The sequence below is a fragment of the Mirounga leonina genome, unplaced genomic scaffold (genome assembly GCF_011800145.1).
Source record: "Mirounga leonina isolate KUSES-001 unplaced genomic scaffold, KU_Mleo_1.0 Mir_95, whole genome shotgun sequence".
NCBI lineage: Eukaryota > Metazoa > Chordata > Mammalia > Carnivora > Phocidae > Mirounga > Mirounga leonina.
The window spans coordinates 8720570-8737343 of NW_023270865.1; the positions used below are offsets into that span (position 1 = coordinate 8720570).

Below are 16774 nucleotides of genomic sequence, written 5' to 3' on the forward strand. Positions count from 1 at the left end.
TTGCCAACTCCTGCTCTCTTGGAAGAATACTCATAATTGAATTACTGTGCAACCCCACATCACCGATTTCATAGTATTCATAGTGTGAATAATGGTTTCAGATCATACATTCAGCTACTAGGTCAATCAACCTTACTTTTTTCAAGTCTTGTAATTCAAATAACTTTAGGGATGGAAGAATTTCTTACAGGACTTTATTTCTGGCCTGGGCTTGCTTTGGAGAGAGGGTCTTGCTTTCAAATTCACTGGGGGTGAAATGTTCCCATTTCCTGGCTCCTTGAGTGCTTACTAAAGGGGACTTCAGTATCCCTGCATAATGACGAGGATGAACTGAGTTATGAGTGTATCATGGGAGGAGTGTTGAGAGAACGGGGGCAGGACAAGGAAGTCTGCAGGATAGAGCTCAGTGCCTTCAAATACATGAAGGGCGGGTCTGTGCGGGTGAGAGAAGACTTGCTCTCTTTCTCGAGCTCCTTGTGGGTGCTGGTGAGGTGGGAGAACCAAACACTTCCAAGACACAGTTCCCGCCTCACGTTGCTGGTGACGTGTAGGTACAGGACCAATAGGCAGCAGGTGAATGGGAGAAAAATTCACTCGTATAAAGACCCTTCTATAATTTGAGCCATCTGAGTTGAATTTTATTCCCAGAGAGAGAGGAAGCTCACCATCCCTGGAAGTAATCAAGAAAAAGCAAATAATCTCCAGCCAGGCATGCTTATTAGAGCAATGCCTCAGTGAGAAGGACTAAATCCAGAATCTGATGTATAATGTCAAAACTGACAAATGCAATTTGTATTGGGAGAGAGAAAATCTCAGATTATACAGATTATATTTACTAACAGGGCCTTGCGACTCATTGTGCACACTATTTTAAAATATATTTTTTAAAGACTTTATTTATTTATTTGATAGAGACACAGCGAGAGAGGGAACACAAGCAGGGGGAGTGGCAGAGGGAGAAGCAGGCCTCCCACTGAGCAGGGAGCCGGACGTGGGGCTCGATCCCAGGACCCCAGGATCATGACCTGAGCCGAAGGCAGCCGCTTAACCAACTGAGCCACCTAGGTGTCCCTAAAATATTTTTTACCTATACCTACTTTTTTCTTTACCTAGAATCCAGCAGACTGCAATGGTCAGTCCCTCTCCAAAAGTGTTCATTAAATTTTCCTTAGGTTTGATGATTTCATAAAAAAGAATGAAACATTTGTAAACCATCTGTCCCTTTATCTCAGATCAAAGATTACAATATAAGCTATTTTATTTAGAAAATGGAATTTGGTAAAATCTCACCCATTGTTTTTTGTGGACACTTTCAAAATGACATAGATTGCTTTTAAGGTCTTCTAGTTTCCTGGTATCCACTCCCTTATAAATTGAAAGACAAAAGTAATACAAACTAAATACAGCACCTCAATTAATTGACATTGTATTTTATTTTAGCTCATCAGTCATGCCTTCAAATGTTAAATTATAAATGGAAATGACGGATATCTAGAAATACGGGTTAGCCTACTACACTGAACCCAGGCACGTTTGAAGGCATGTATTTTCCTAATATTTTAAAACAAACCCACCACTTTGTAAGAAATGTTCTGGAGAGCCAACGGGAAACACTGAAGCACCATAAAAACCCAACACTGCACTTGTCAATGTACGCAAGAGCAAAACTGGCTGAATTATTATGTATTTTAGCCCTTTGAAGACTGAGCCATAAGGTGCTTATGTTTGTTTTATTGAAGTCTGGGTTTCCGGAGCCCTGTGTATTCATGACAGCAATTCTCAACATTTTGCGTAAGAAATCAAGTGGACTTAAGAGATTCATGATCATGCGGACCCACCTCCATGTGCTTCATCTACGCATCCCCCTGTGCCAGGCACAGGAGAGAGGAGACGACAACCAGCAGTCCTATCCTCGAGGTGCACTGGATTCAGTGGTGAGGACAGGCTTGTGGTGGGCGCCAAGTCTAAGACACGGGGCATCAGAAGCACAGTGTTGGGAAGGAATGCGTGTGAAGGAGGAGACCACGGAAATACCCAAAGGAGACATGGTGTGGGAGCCAGACTGCATAAGCTGAGGAGGATTTTGAGAAACAAATAGTGGGAGTGTGATTTGCGGTTGGGTGGGTTGGGTGCGGTGGGAAAGAGAGTTTGGGGGTAACTAAAGACTTGAGTGTGAACCCAAGGGTAGCAAAGACCATATCCTGGTAAGACTGGAGCAAAGGAGGAAGAAGGAAAAGGGAAGAAGGGGTGTAGTAGGAGATGGTCCCAGATGATAAGCTGGAGCCCATTTGTGAGTGACCCCAAGTGCCAATATTTGGCATTTATTCTGGAGAAACTTGGGTGCTTTTGGAGGTTTCTGAGAAACAGAATGGCCCGATTAAAGAAGATGGTGGGAAGAATGTCCCACAAGCACCTTCGCACAAGTATCTCAAGCGTAGCCTTGTTGGAGGCAGTGGATCTCAAACACAGCACCTGTGTGGCTCCCTGTAGGCTCAGTACTAGCTGTGAGGCAGCGTCTCAGCTCCTCCATCTCAGGGTGTGTGTGCAGTGTGTGTGACGACACAGGAAGACCCCACAGGCCAGCCATAACTGATGCTAATGAGTTTTGGCTGGAGAGGAACATTGAGTATCTCAAAGGTACCCCCAAATGGCCAGCTGCCTATGGTTGGACTGGATGTGCAAAACCGGGAGAATGGAGTCTTCATCCTCAAAGGGCTCTCTGTATGGTGAAGGCAATCTCATCAAGAATATACAACTACAAAAGTACTTTCAATTATTTTTGAATACATTGAATATTGAAATATAATTTCAATTATTTCATTCATTCAATCAACAAATATGTATGAGTGTCCACAATGTACCAGGTACTCTTTTGGAGACTGGGAATTCAGGGGACGAACATACAAGGAGGCGCCATTGTGAATATAGAATCGACATGGATGGATAGGGTACGCTGTCTGGGAAAGGTTCCAGGAGCAGTTAGGGAGTTTCTAAGTTCTCATATATGAACTACACATGGTGTTGAGAAAAACATATGGTCCTATGTTAAAAATGTGTACCTAATTTCACAATCACCCTGGATAAAGGATTCTGAGTTACGTGGTTTAAAGAAAGCAAGAAGAAGCAAACTACCAAAATTGAACACAACAGTTAGTCTTAGTGATCTATGGTTTAGAAAGGGAGAATGTTTGGATAGTCTCACATACAAGATGAACGATTTCTTTGCATTATCACCAACGTCCTTATTCCACAGCCCAGATGAGATTGGATGATTTAATCAGTGTCTAGTAAAACATGATTTAGTTCTTTCCAAAAGACATGCTTCAATTTTAACTTTATAAGAGATACAGCACATGGCTCTGCCTAAGTGATATGCCTCTTTTATGAAAGTCTAATCTACACGTAATTCTCCTCTTTATTGTTGATTCCTTTCCGCAGAGGAAATGAACATGGCCGCTAAAAAGCGATTGCACCTAAAAGTTACACATGTTCAAGGACTTAAAATAGTTTCCAACGAAATATCCAGTGTTGGTTTTGAGACGTAAATCGCACCACCATGATAGTTGTGTACCTACAACCAGCAGCAGACAGGCTTTTTCCACATACGGAATTGACCTAGTAGAAAAAGCAACCAGCCCCATATAAGGTCTCCATTCCTGTGCTAGGCAAGCCCGAGGTACAAGGCACGGGTTTCTTGGGTCTCTGTGACCAGCCCCATATTTTCAGACTGTTGAACCTCAAAGTGAGGCCATATGATGTCTATTCCAGTCACCATTCAGTATACTTCATTTGGCACGAAATCATTTCTTGGGGACTGTCGCAAATGGCACAGAGGACTCCTTGGGGACGGCGGGGGTAGGGAATCCCCACAGACTGTAATAGTTGCAGAGAGGGGCCATGAGTTCTGTCCATGAGTTAGCTAGAAGCTCTGTGGCACTCTCGTTAGCCAAAAAGGAGAAGTCAAACACTCTTTCCCTTTCATTTCTTTAAGATCTTGTTCATAGGCTCCACGGAAGAAGATGGGATAAATGAAGAGTGAATAATTTCCCACGAATATTTAATGTATGGTCCAAACTGGGACATTTTTTGAGAGAGAAAGATTGGGGGGGGCGTCTATCAACCGTTAGGCCAGGACAACTGCCATAAACCATACTGTTCTCAGCAAACCAGTATTTCAAAGATGCCATTGTTAATATTTAAGTAAAAATAGTATTTGGAGGATTATTTGCTCAATGTAACATATTCCCCTTCATTTCTACATATTCTCTCATTAATTTTAATGCATCCTAAATAGTGACTTGACAAGTATTCTAGTAGATGGAGAAGAGCTGTTCACTGCATCAAAATTCTCTGCAATCAATGTTGCATCTTATCTCAAACTTAAAAATAAATCGTGTAGATTTTATTCTCCTCAAGCTCAATTTCTACTTTCTTAGTCACCTGGCAGCACAGAGCTTTAACTGTGATGTGTTACGATCTTAGTGCACAGGTTTTAAAAACTATTTAATTAGACGAGCAATTTACCTTGGGAATATTGGAACTCTTATGAAAAGCTCTGAGCAAATAAGATGTTTTTCCAAATTCTTATGTACTATTATTGGATGAGAACATGTTGACATGTCCAAATGAGAACTACTGAGAAATAATCTAGCCTTGTGATCAGAAAGTGAGCACACTAAAGTATATTTTGATTTGCAATAGCATTTGGAAATGCTCACAATACCAACATCAAAAAATATAGGTACCTATATTCAATGTTAGAACAACAGTAGAGTATATGTTTACGTGTTTATGATAAAGTAGACCTTGAAAAATATACACAGATATATTCCCTCCAAAAATTAAAATTTAACTTCCAGATAGTATGGATAAAGTTATTCTTGAAGCTCTATTATCTACAACCTTGTCAAACTATACTTTAGCTTTTATATGCTGAGCATATTCATATGCAAACAAATACAACGTATATAGAATCATGTAAAGGGAGAATATATATTAGTCCGTGATTGTTTTTCATGAAAAGATAAACTTTATAGAAAATATCCATAGTTGTTAGAAACACAGAGTTTTGGATTCAGAAGAATGTGTTTGTTCATCTCAAGAGCTGAAAATATAATGTATTATAATTATATTGACTCTTTTTTTAAGGATGATAGTTTTGCTTTGAGGCAAAGTTTAAAAAATACCACACCAGGATCATGTCTGGTAATTAATTTTGTTACTGAAATCTGTCATAGTATTAATAACGAACAAACTAGGGACATTTTCAAATTTTTCTTTCAACCATGTATAATCTTGCAACGTATAGTTTCAGTTGCATAAAACAGAGTTGGTACAACTGTAAGAACTACTTGGCAAGCCATTTTATTCCTGAGTTCATTATGTTGACAATTAAAACAAGGAAAATTGTTCAGATCTCTACCAAGGGACGGGAGTCATCTCGAACTGAACTCAGGGATGTTGCTGGGCAATAGCGTAGTTCCATTATCATGTCTGGAGGAAAGTCTATCAGTCAAACTGTCTTCTCCCTTAATCATCAGTTAATGTGACTATTAACAAGATATTTTCTCCAATATGTGCTTCATTAGCATAATTCTGGGCCCTAATTACCTTATGCTTTTTTTCATCTTCAAATATCTGACATAAAAATTGCAGTAGCAAATAGGCCCATGCGGTTTTCTAATCTGTTTTTTTCCCAAACTTGTCAGGGATGACATTCGTTTATATTATCTTCTAATCTGGGTTCTTTTGATTACTTCTTAAGATTTTTTTTTAAAGAAATAAAAGTACTACATATGTATGGTAAAAATTTAGAAGTTCAGTAAGGGTAAAAAAAATAAAATCACTTTTAGTCTTGTAAGTCAGGGACAATCGTTGTGAATGTTTCATTGCATACATTTTTTACTTTTATACTTTATATAATTTATTTTATACTTTTTTATTTTATACTTTATATAATTTTTTATTGATTTATATTTTTATATATTTATTTATTTTTAAGATTTTATTTATTTGACAGAGAGTACAAGCGGGTGGGGCGAGTAGCAGGCAGAGGGAGAGGGAGAAGCAGACTCCTCGTGGAGCAGGGAGCCCGATGTGGGACTTGATCCCAGGATCCTGGGATCATGACCTGAGCTGAAGGCAGATGCTTAACTGACTGAGCCACCCAGGTGCCTCTATATATTTATTTTTATTTTATATTTATTTTTTATTTTATATTTTCCATATATATTTTTCATTTTATATTTTTCAAATTAAAATCATACTACTTTTTTCTTACTTGCCACTTTCATCAGCATTTCCCCCAGTCTTTATTCCCTGAAGAAATAATTTATGATGGCTACATATCAAGCCATATGGATATATTATAACATTTAAAATTTACCTTACTTTTGATCATTTAGTTTATTCCCAATTTATTTTGGTTATATATTTATTTTAATAAATGTTATATAGATATATCATTATATATATATGAATGTATATATATTACTGTAATAAATATCTTTATAAAATTTTGATGTCTTTGAACAGATTTCTAGAAGTGGCATTGTAGAGACAAACAATAAAACTATTTTAGTGTTCTTGATTAATTTTATAAATTCCTTTCAAAAACAGTGTTTATAACTTGTTTGGCAAAAGTTCAAATATTAGTCATATAGAGCTTTTTAAACAAATCTGAATTTAATATTAACATTTAATTATATGGTTGAATACAAACTGGAAATTCTCAATAAATGAACTTTCTAATTTCATAAATATATGACTATATGAGAATAAATTATATAGAGATTAAGGTCAAACAGATTAGAATGTTGAAAAAGTACTCTGCCCTTTATAAATCACAAATAAATCTACTTTTTGTTACCCCTGTTTTCCTCAAGAGAATTATAAAAGCAATTCTCCCAAAAATTAAAACTCTGCATGTTTACATATAATTGGCTTATTTTGTTTGTTCTGATCAAATTCAGCTGAATTTACCAAGAGAGAATAACTAGATTTTTCAGTGACTTATTGTTCCCTTCTTTATAATAATGCTTATAGGTGAATATTTGCCATCGAACCATTAAATGTGCAATCTTTTATGGTTTTACAATTATATACAAGTATCTCAAATCTGAATCTAGATTTTATGGGAATGTAAAAACTCCATCAATCTCATCTTTTATTTAACAATAGCTTGATTTTTCTTTCTTTTCTTTTCTTTTTATTTACTTAATTTTTAAGATTTTTTATTTATTCATTTGAGAGAAAAAGAGAGCTAGAGAGAGTGAGCACGAGTGAGGGGGGCAGACTGAGAAGGAGAAGCAGGCTCGCGCTGAGCAGGGAGCCCAACACTGGGTTTGATCCCAGGACCCCAAGATCATGACCTGAGCCAAAGGCAGATGCTTAACCAACTGACCACCCAGGTGCCCCAATTTTTCATTTTAATGAAAAGATATCCCTGCAATACTCCATTATATCGTCCAAGAAAAAAACCATGAAAAACATATTACATATCTACCAAACAGATACATTTTATACATGTACCTGTATTTCTGTTCCTTACAATAGAGAAACAGAACGTGTGTATGTTATTAAAAAGTTGGGCATTGATATTTTTTCTCTAATTCATTTTTTTGTAAAAAAAAAAGTATATAGATACAGATACGGGTATATATCAGATAGACTGATAAATCAGAATTCCTTGTGCATACACAAAAGTGTTATCTAATTAGTTTGCTGGAAATTTGGCTTAGTGGCTCAATATTATGAAAACATAACTAACATTAACATTGAACAAATAAGCACAGAAAATCAACTGTGTCAATACTGATTGGAAACACATGACACGATGGCTAAAAAATTATTCCTAGAAGAAGGAAGAGTGAGTTTGAAGAAACTCAAAGATTTCCTTATGGTGAGTACCCCATGCAGTTTTGGGAAATGTGTTTTTCTTTGCTGAAGGCTTTCTTGGCGCCCGAGAGGCAAATATAGGGTAAATTCAGATGTGTTGTCTTCTGGCTTTGAAATTAAATCATTGCTGAAGTTTAAGAGAAGAACCAGCATGATCGAGGGGGGAATACTTTCCATCTCATGGGACTGCAATCACATATACACCTGAAATATTTATCCAAAGAGTAAGTTGGTTTATAGCTACATTTTACCACATGTACACTTGAGGAAAAGCCATTGATGTGCCCCAAGGAAAATGCGCTGGTACGAGGGCATTGGTGTACAATGCTGGCCACTCGTGTTTTAAAAAACAAGTCCAGACTTTGACTTCAGTCTCCAAATATATGTATATGTGTCCTTATACAAGCATGTGTAGGGAGATACCGATTAATTAAGATGTTCTAGTTAAAAATTCTCTTCCAAACTTCTATCTTTATTTTCTTCTCATTGTGATTTGTAGTTTGTTACCTGCCTTTACATTCACCTAAGTTATATACTGTTAACTCTAAGACAAACTAAACCAAACGTGACATTTACCAACACTCTAAACAATGAGAAAACTTTACTCCAGAGGAAGCATTTTTCATTTGAAATCACGTAAAATCAGGCTCACATTCAATCTGTCATACCTCAACAGTGTAAGAAATAACTTGAGTAAGATTTTTAAACACCCTGTGAGTTTCAGATTTCTGAGTCTCATTTTCTGAGACAGAATTATAAATATCAAACTTATTATAAAATAGTAAGTTTTTATAATAAAAAGTATGCATTGGATAAACATTAGTTTCCTTCTACTTAATTCATTTATTCCACACTGACACCAACTGTTTATTGGCATGCTTAACAATGGCATGATTTCATTTACACATATAGATAAATAAAGTGATTAATTCCTCTTCATCACTGCTGTGCAGAATATTGGCTTTGTTTAACTCAGCTTGGAAATAGTAACTAGAAAAAGCTAACTGGTCTACCCTGACATTGACTTAATGCCAGACTTCAGGAGAATTAAGATACTTCCAAGTAGATAACAGACAACTCAACAACTGGTCTAATGCACTGTAGAAGTGATATGGGTCCTAAATAAATTACTGGGCTATAGGAGAACCAGTATCACCTGATAACTTTTGGGACTGATGTGGAGAATACACAAAGCATTTTTCTCTCCTTCAGAACTATATACACTGAAAAATGTTCAAGAAAAATATGATTTTCCCCACAATTGCCTTAAATGACTCAAGCAAACAAACAGGAGAGAACTGTGGATCCTCATATGACAAAGCAATTCTCTGAACCACTGCTCAGTGAAATGCTCAGCACATACTAAATTCAGCTGCACCAAAGCACCAGTGTCTGCCGAGAGCAATGAGGAAATAAGAAGTGTAAGATGGGGCCAGTCCATGTTTCTGGAGTAGTAGTTACAAGTAATTGACCAGCTCTGGGAATGTGATAGCTTGTAGGGCCCTTGCTCTTATCCTCTGGGACTTGGGGAGAGCAAAGCATGGGCAAAGCCTTGATCTGCCCTGAGGTCTGGTGGACAGTGCTGGTACTCAGGGGCAGGGATGGGTGTGTGTGTGTGTGTGAACAGTGTGAAGAACTGCCCAGCAGGGATGTGCTCAGGGTCAAGAAGCACCTTCAACTCTCGAGTGAGTGTGAGGGTTTGTTTGCCCCATAAAGCTAAGAGGGAAGTGTTTCCTTGGGCTGATGTAACAAAGTATCACAAACTGCGTGGCTTATAGCAATAGAAATGTATTTTCTCAGCGTTCTGGAGGTTAGAAGTCTGAAGTCAGGGTATCAGAAGGACCAGTCTCTCTCTTAAGACTCTAGAGGGGGATCCTATCTTTTCTCCTCTAATTTCTGGTGGTTGCTGGCGATCCTTGGCACTCTTTGGCTTAGTGAGGCATCACTCCAATCTCTGCTTCCCATCACCACACAGCACTTTCTTCTGCGTGTCTGTGTCCAAATGTCCCTCTTTGCATAAACACATCAGGCATGTTGGATTATGGCCTGCCCTCTTGGAGTATGACCTCATCCTAACTTGATTACATCTGCAAGGATCCTATTTCCAAATAAGGTGACACACAGTTTCTGGGGGTTAGGACTTCAACATATCTTTTGGGGGGGACATGACTGAACCCATAATAGAAACTAAATGGCAGGCTGACTCTCCTTCCATCTGTGAGAGTACTGGGGTCCCAAAGAGGCTTCTTCTAGGTGACTTAGCCGGGACAGAGGGCCTGGCTTTGCCACACAGGCTGTTTGCTTTTCTTCACCCATTCCTAACATCGCTATGCTGAAGATAACCAATTAATAGGAACGAACCCCGGTGAACCAACAGAAAAAAACCCCCACAATATTAGTAAAGGCCCACTTATGGGGGCCCTTGAGGTCAGGGGAGAGGATTTTGGCAAAGTAATCAAACAGGGTTGGTAAGGCAGAAGTGCTGGAAGACAGAATTGAAAACCAGAAAGTGAGTATTCTACAACACACCTAGATTATTTATTAGGCAGTAAATTGTATAAATAAAAACTAGAAAACCAATTTTCTGAAATGAAACGTCAGTTTGAAATGCAGTTTTCAACAATTAAATGTAAATGTAGCAGTATTTACATGGACATTTGGGCACAGACATAAGATGGCAGGGATCACATACCAAAGTGGGGAACAAACTTTGATGCAAATTTTGAATGGACCCAGTTCTGTGACTTGCAATCATTACGACGCTAGCAAGTATTCCAGTCCTTCTCTCAGGCACATGGGAGGATTGGGATTTCATACCCAGCAGGGTTAAGATCAGTCATGTAACATTGTTTGGCCAATGGCATGGGGTGGGGGTGTTGTTTGCTACGGGAAGAGGCTTTATGAGCCAGTATATGACTTGCCATGCTCAGAGTCCTTCTGGAAGTCCTTCTGCATGCCTCAAGCCTGCGGAGACTATTCGAGGGTAAGCAAGGCAAGAGGTAGGCTGCCTGTCTGCTGACTGATGGTCTGAAGGAGAGGTGACTGCATAGGAGTTGAGCTGTACTTCAGGGCTGGCTGGGAAAGGATGTGGATTCCTTGGGCCTGATGTGGGTTATAAGAGAGTGAGTCAGGGAGGAGAGGCATCGTGACAGGCAGCCCTCCACAGAGAGAGGAGGAAGGTCGCAGGAGAGCACTGCCTGCCCCAAGGGAACTGCAAGCGCAGTGGCGGTGCTGGCTGCTGATGCCGGGGAACCAGGTGTGTGAGACCTTCCGGCATTTCTCAGCTCCTCGGTGTCCCTTCCTCCCTGTTCCCCTACCTAGCTGCACGCACGTCTGCAGGGCTCCGTAACTCCCGTCCCAGGCAACCAGGAGAAAACCTTTCCTACAGGACACCTTGCCTAGAAGGAGAGCAAATAGCTATAATTGTGAATGAAGTTTTGACTACTATGAGAGTCGACATTACAAGTATCAAATGAGACTATGTTTTAAAAATTAAAGTAACTTTAAAAACATTTATTACCCAAATACTTAAAAAAGTTAGCCACCAGTACGGCGTGGGCGCCAGTCACTGGGAACAAGCACTGTCAGTGTCGGAGCGGGGCCCTGGGGCTCTGTGTCGTGCCTTCTCACTGCTGCGCCAGAAAGAAGGGGAGGTTACAGGGGAGGTGTCGGGGGGCCTGTCACTGGCTGGTGGCTGCTATCAACCCAAACAGAAGTGCACTGATATTTTCACCAGCCACTTGGCTGACAAGGGTTGTCTGAAAAACTGGGGCCAAGGAAAGAGTTCTCCCACTGAATACATTTTAAAGGGACAGTGAGAACAAAATAAAATTGCTTGTGACAGCATTCCAGGAATCTTGACTCTCTGATGTATTAGTTATTTATATTAACTACGTAAGCCGCTTAGAGAGGGTCCAATATACACAATTGTATCATATTCCATTTTCCTGACAATGAAGCCAGGGAAGGAGGCAGAATCTTCTTAATGGTGGTGTATGAAAGGTGATGGAGGGGTGCCTGGGCGGCTCAGTTGGTTAAGCTTCCAACTCTTGATTTCAGCTCAGGTCATGATCCCAGGGTGGTGAGATCCAGCCCTGCTTTGGGTTCTGTGCTCAGCGGGGAGTCTGCTTGAGATTTTCTTTCCCTCTCTCTTTGCCCCTTCCCCTACTGTGTGCGCTCGCTTGCTCGTTCTTTCTCTCTCTCAAATAAATAAAAATAAATCTTTAAAAAAGGTGATGGATTAGTACCTGTGTGGAATCACAAAATAGTAAACTTATCCTAACTGTGCACATTCAAAGATAAGCCATGCTGTTCAATTGTTACTACTGCTAAAATTGTTTATACCAAACGATTTATAATGACTAACAATAATGCAGAACTCTAATAATGGTTGACATGGGATCTAGAACACCATCAGTTTGAACACTCAGTTTATGAATTTATGTGTGAAGTTTATTAAATTGTAAGTTAAAATTATATTAAAATTTAGTTAATATTTTTTAAAAATCAGTAGGCAACAGATGGGCTACATCCATCCTCAACCATGAGCCAAGAAAAAAAAAAGTAAGACCATATTATGATATTTCAATCTCTTCAGAGAGGTTAGGTTTGACTGGTTTGTTAGCATTTTATTAGTGTGTTTAATTTTGCTTTGTTTTTGTTTTTGTTAAGTAAAAGAATTAAGTAGTGATACAAGTAGTACTATAAAAATGCAAGTAAAAGAATCTAATTTAATATTTTTAAATTCTTACTTCATATACTAACACATCACTGAAAGGTAGAAAACACCTTTATCTTGCCTAAAACATAATTTTTAATCCTAGAACTTGGGTTCTGATGCTAATAAATCCCAAAGAATGAAAAAGAAAGACACAATTGTCTAGGTATATAAACTTTTCATCGAAAGTTAATTCTAATCAAAACACAAACGATTCGTTGTTACTGCTTATGGTGAAGTCAAATAAATGTTTTTGATGTTGTTATAAAAATACATTTGTTTATTTTAAGGTTATTTACAGATATAATATGATTACTTATGAGAGAAACCTAAGCTTTTGTCTCATGAGCATTTCATTGTCCCTGTATTTGAAAGCAAATTAACTGATCAACTGTTTCAAATAAATAGTGAATTCAAAGAAGAATTCAGCATCTTTAGGCTTTGTCAATGAACTCATGTGGCTGTAGCATTCCAGCCAAAAACCACATTGTTATTGGCCATTGTGATGCCAACAAGATTTGGATCAGCCCTCATCAGGAAGCTCTTCTTAGCTCTCATCTAATGTGGGTAAATAGCAGGCAACCTTGTAGAAGCCAGAAGCCATCTGAGTTTCTGGGGTGGAAGTGGGGGGTGTGTACTGAGAGGATAAAGACAGCAGGGAACACAAAAGCAGACTCTGAAATCACCTGGTCCCTAATGACTCCACTGAGTCACAACCAACCATGATGGTCACTTAAAGAAAGTGAGATATTGGGCGCCTGGGTGGCTCAGTTGGTTAAGCGACTGCCTTCGGCTCAGGTCATGATCCTGGAGTCCTGGGATCGAGTCCCACGTCGGGCTCCCTGCTCATCAGGGAGTCTGCCTCTCTCTCTGACCCTCCCCCCTCTCATGCTCTCTCTCTCTATCTCATTCTCTCTCTCAAATAAATAAATAAAATCTTTAAAAAAATAAAAAGTGAGATATTAAATTAATTTGTTGGGTTGGTTTCCCTGTTACTTGCAGCTGAAAGCATCCTAACTGATGTGCTATTGTTATTATTCTTTTTTTAGATGTTTCGTGGTTCTATATGAAATTATATTATTTCATTAATAACATTATGTTTAATAAATTATATTATTTATTGCTGGGGTAACTATTAACTGTAATTCTTACTAGAATACACTTTCCTCAAGAGTAAAGACAGTTTCTTTTTTAAGTTTTTATTTAAATTCCAGTTAGTTAACATACAGTGTAATATTAGTTTCAGGTGTACAATATAGTGATTCAAAGCTTCCATACAACACCCAGTGCTCATCACCACAAGTACAGTCCTTAATCCCCATCACCTATTTCACTCATCACCCCCCCCCCCGCCCCCGCACATCCCCCCTGGTAACCATCAGTTTGTTCTCTGTAGTTAAGAGTGTTTCTTGGTTTGCCTCTCTCTCTCTCTTTTTCCCTTTGCTCCTTTGTTTCTCAAATTCTACATATGAGTGAAATCAGACCATATTTGTCTTTCTCTGACTGACTTATTTCACTTAGCATAAAACTCTCTAGCTCCATCCATGTTGTTGCAAATGGCAAGATTCCATTCTTTTTTATGGCTGAGTAATTTTCCATTGTATTTATATACCACTTCTTCTATATCCATTCATCAGTTGATGGATACTTGGGGCTGCTTCCATGCTTTGGCCATTGTACAATAGTTTTATTTTTAACTCTCTGAGGAAACTCCACACTGTTTTCCAGAGTGGCTGCACCAGTCTGCATTCCCACCAATAGTGCAAGAGGATTCTCCTTTCTCCGCATCCTCGTCAACACCTATTGTTTGCTGTGTTGTTGATTTTAGCCATTCTGACAGGTGTGAGTTGATGTCCAATTGTAGTTCTGGGATTTGTATTTCCCTGATGATCAGTGATGTTGAGCATCTTTTCATGTGTCTGTTGGTCATCTGTTTTGGAAAAATATTCAAGTTGTCTGCCCATTTTTTAATTGGATTATTCATTTTTTGGGTGTTGAGTTTTATAGGTTCTTTATATATTTTGGATCCTTTATCAGATACATCATTTGCAAATATCTTCTCCCATTCCCTAGGTTGCCTTTTAGTTTTGTTGATTGTTTCCTTTGCTGTGCAGAAGCTTTTTATTTCGATGAACTGAGTAAAGATAATATCTGTGCTGTTCACTGCTATATCCCCAATATCTACCACCCCATCTGACACACTGACACTCAGTAAATGTTGACTGAACATAAGATAGCTTCTGTTGGATCCACTGAATATAATGTCATTCCAAGGAACTCATTATCTTTACAGTTGCTAGATAGTGTGACATAAAGTTTTACTCCAAGAGATTTGAAAAGAGCACTTCCTTTCATGGAAGTAGCAAAAACTGAGTGATAGAAAATCCCTTCTCAGACTTAACAAAGGGCTGGTTTGTCTACACTGAATGGTACATCTCATCATGCTCACATTCCTTGCCTTCTGCAGCTCTTGGCTTTAGCACCTCTCTCAACTTAAATACCATTTCTATAAAATGAGTTGCTTCTTACATTCCTGTGACGTGTCTTATAAATCTCACTGGCAAGATTCTTTCCTTGGGTCACTATACATGTCATCTGGACCAGTCAAAGGTGCTACTGGCAAGTCCTATCATAAAATGTACAGAAGACGTTATTCTGCTTATGACCCTACAATATTCTAGGACTAAAGTGTTCGACTGCACTGTCATGTCTGCAACAGAACAGTCATGCTTCCAGCGACGGTGTCATTTAGAGCTCTTCAGAACCACTGACCTGGAGAGAGGCGTACTGTCAATGATCACATCTATTCATCCAGTGTGTTAGTACAGGGAAGGGAAGCCAGCAGACCGTCCGGTTTGCTCCACTAACACCCAGTGCACAGCGGGCTTGTTCACAGGGCCTTGTATTATCGAATCTTCAAGACAAAACATGTCTTTCTGGAAAGAGACTGATTCAAACTTAAAAATATGTTCCAAAGCAGCCATTTTATGGACAAGTTCTTTCATATTTGGGGGGCAAAAAAATCTCTTCAAACATTTATCGATATTAGAGAGGGAATTCTGTTCAGGCTTTGCCCTTTCTTCAGATTAACAAATCAACGCATGTTATTGTTGAAATTTTAGGAATAATAAGGTTATAGATAAGATAACAATTAACCATGTTTCAGAGCTAAAAGATATAAATATAAAATTATATTAATATACAACCTAAGTGGAGATATCCTGTTTTTCATGAGTGTATTATAATTGACATGTGGTACTGTCCCTTAACATCATTGTCAACATTTTTTCTGGTATCATCAAATTAAAAATCAATGGTTGCATAATGCTCTAATCAATGGATGCATTGTGATTTTTTAACTACTCACCTTTTATTGGAGGGATGGCTTTATATATTTTTAAAATATAAATCAATTTCAAATTGATTTCTGTAAACGGAATTAAATGGTCAGTGGTTGTAACCATTTTTAAGGGTGCTGTACATATCGCCACTTTTTTAGAAGAAAAATTGAGACAATTTTCTCTCCTTGCCTGTAGTTTATGAATGTTATGGGGGGTCACTGCACCCAAGCTAGCACTGAGTATTTCAAAGTATGTATTTCTCAATTTTGTAGGTAAGACTGGTATATCTTCTCGTCTCGCTCTGGACTGCTAAAACAGAATAGAAGGGCTGGATGGTGGATGAACAATAGAAATTTATTTTTCACAGTTCTGGAGGCTGGAAATCAAAAATTGGGGTGCCAGCATGATCTAGTTCTGGTTGTACAGGGAACTCTGTTGGCCTTAGTTGGTAGAGAGAAAGCAAGAGCTCTGAGGTCCCTTTCTTAAGGGCACTGATTCCATCCATGCAGGCTCCCCCTTCATGACCTAATCACCTCCCAAAGGCTCCACCTCCCAGTACCATCCCACTAGAGTCAGGATTTCAATCTGTAAGTTTTGAGGGACACAAACATTCGGTCTGTAACATTTCTTTTAATTTTGGTTCCTTTGATTTTTAAGAATTTGAACCCATTTTTATTTCTCTTGTAAATATTTACTCTTTCCATGGTGATTACATGTTCATGTCCTTTGCACAATTTTCCATTAGGATTTTTGTATTTTTCTGCAATTATTTATAAGTACTCTTACTTTATTAAACATACTAATAATCCATTACTCTTTT

At 38.5% G+C, this 16774-nt stretch overlaps 1 protein-coding gene across 2 annotated transcripts in view; it reads right to left on the bottom strand.

Moving 5' to 3' along the window:
* Positions 1-16774, bottom strand: part of CTNND2 (catenin delta 2) — an 893404-nt gene that overhangs the window by 424997 nt on the left and 451633 nt on the right. The window lies entirely within an intron of this gene.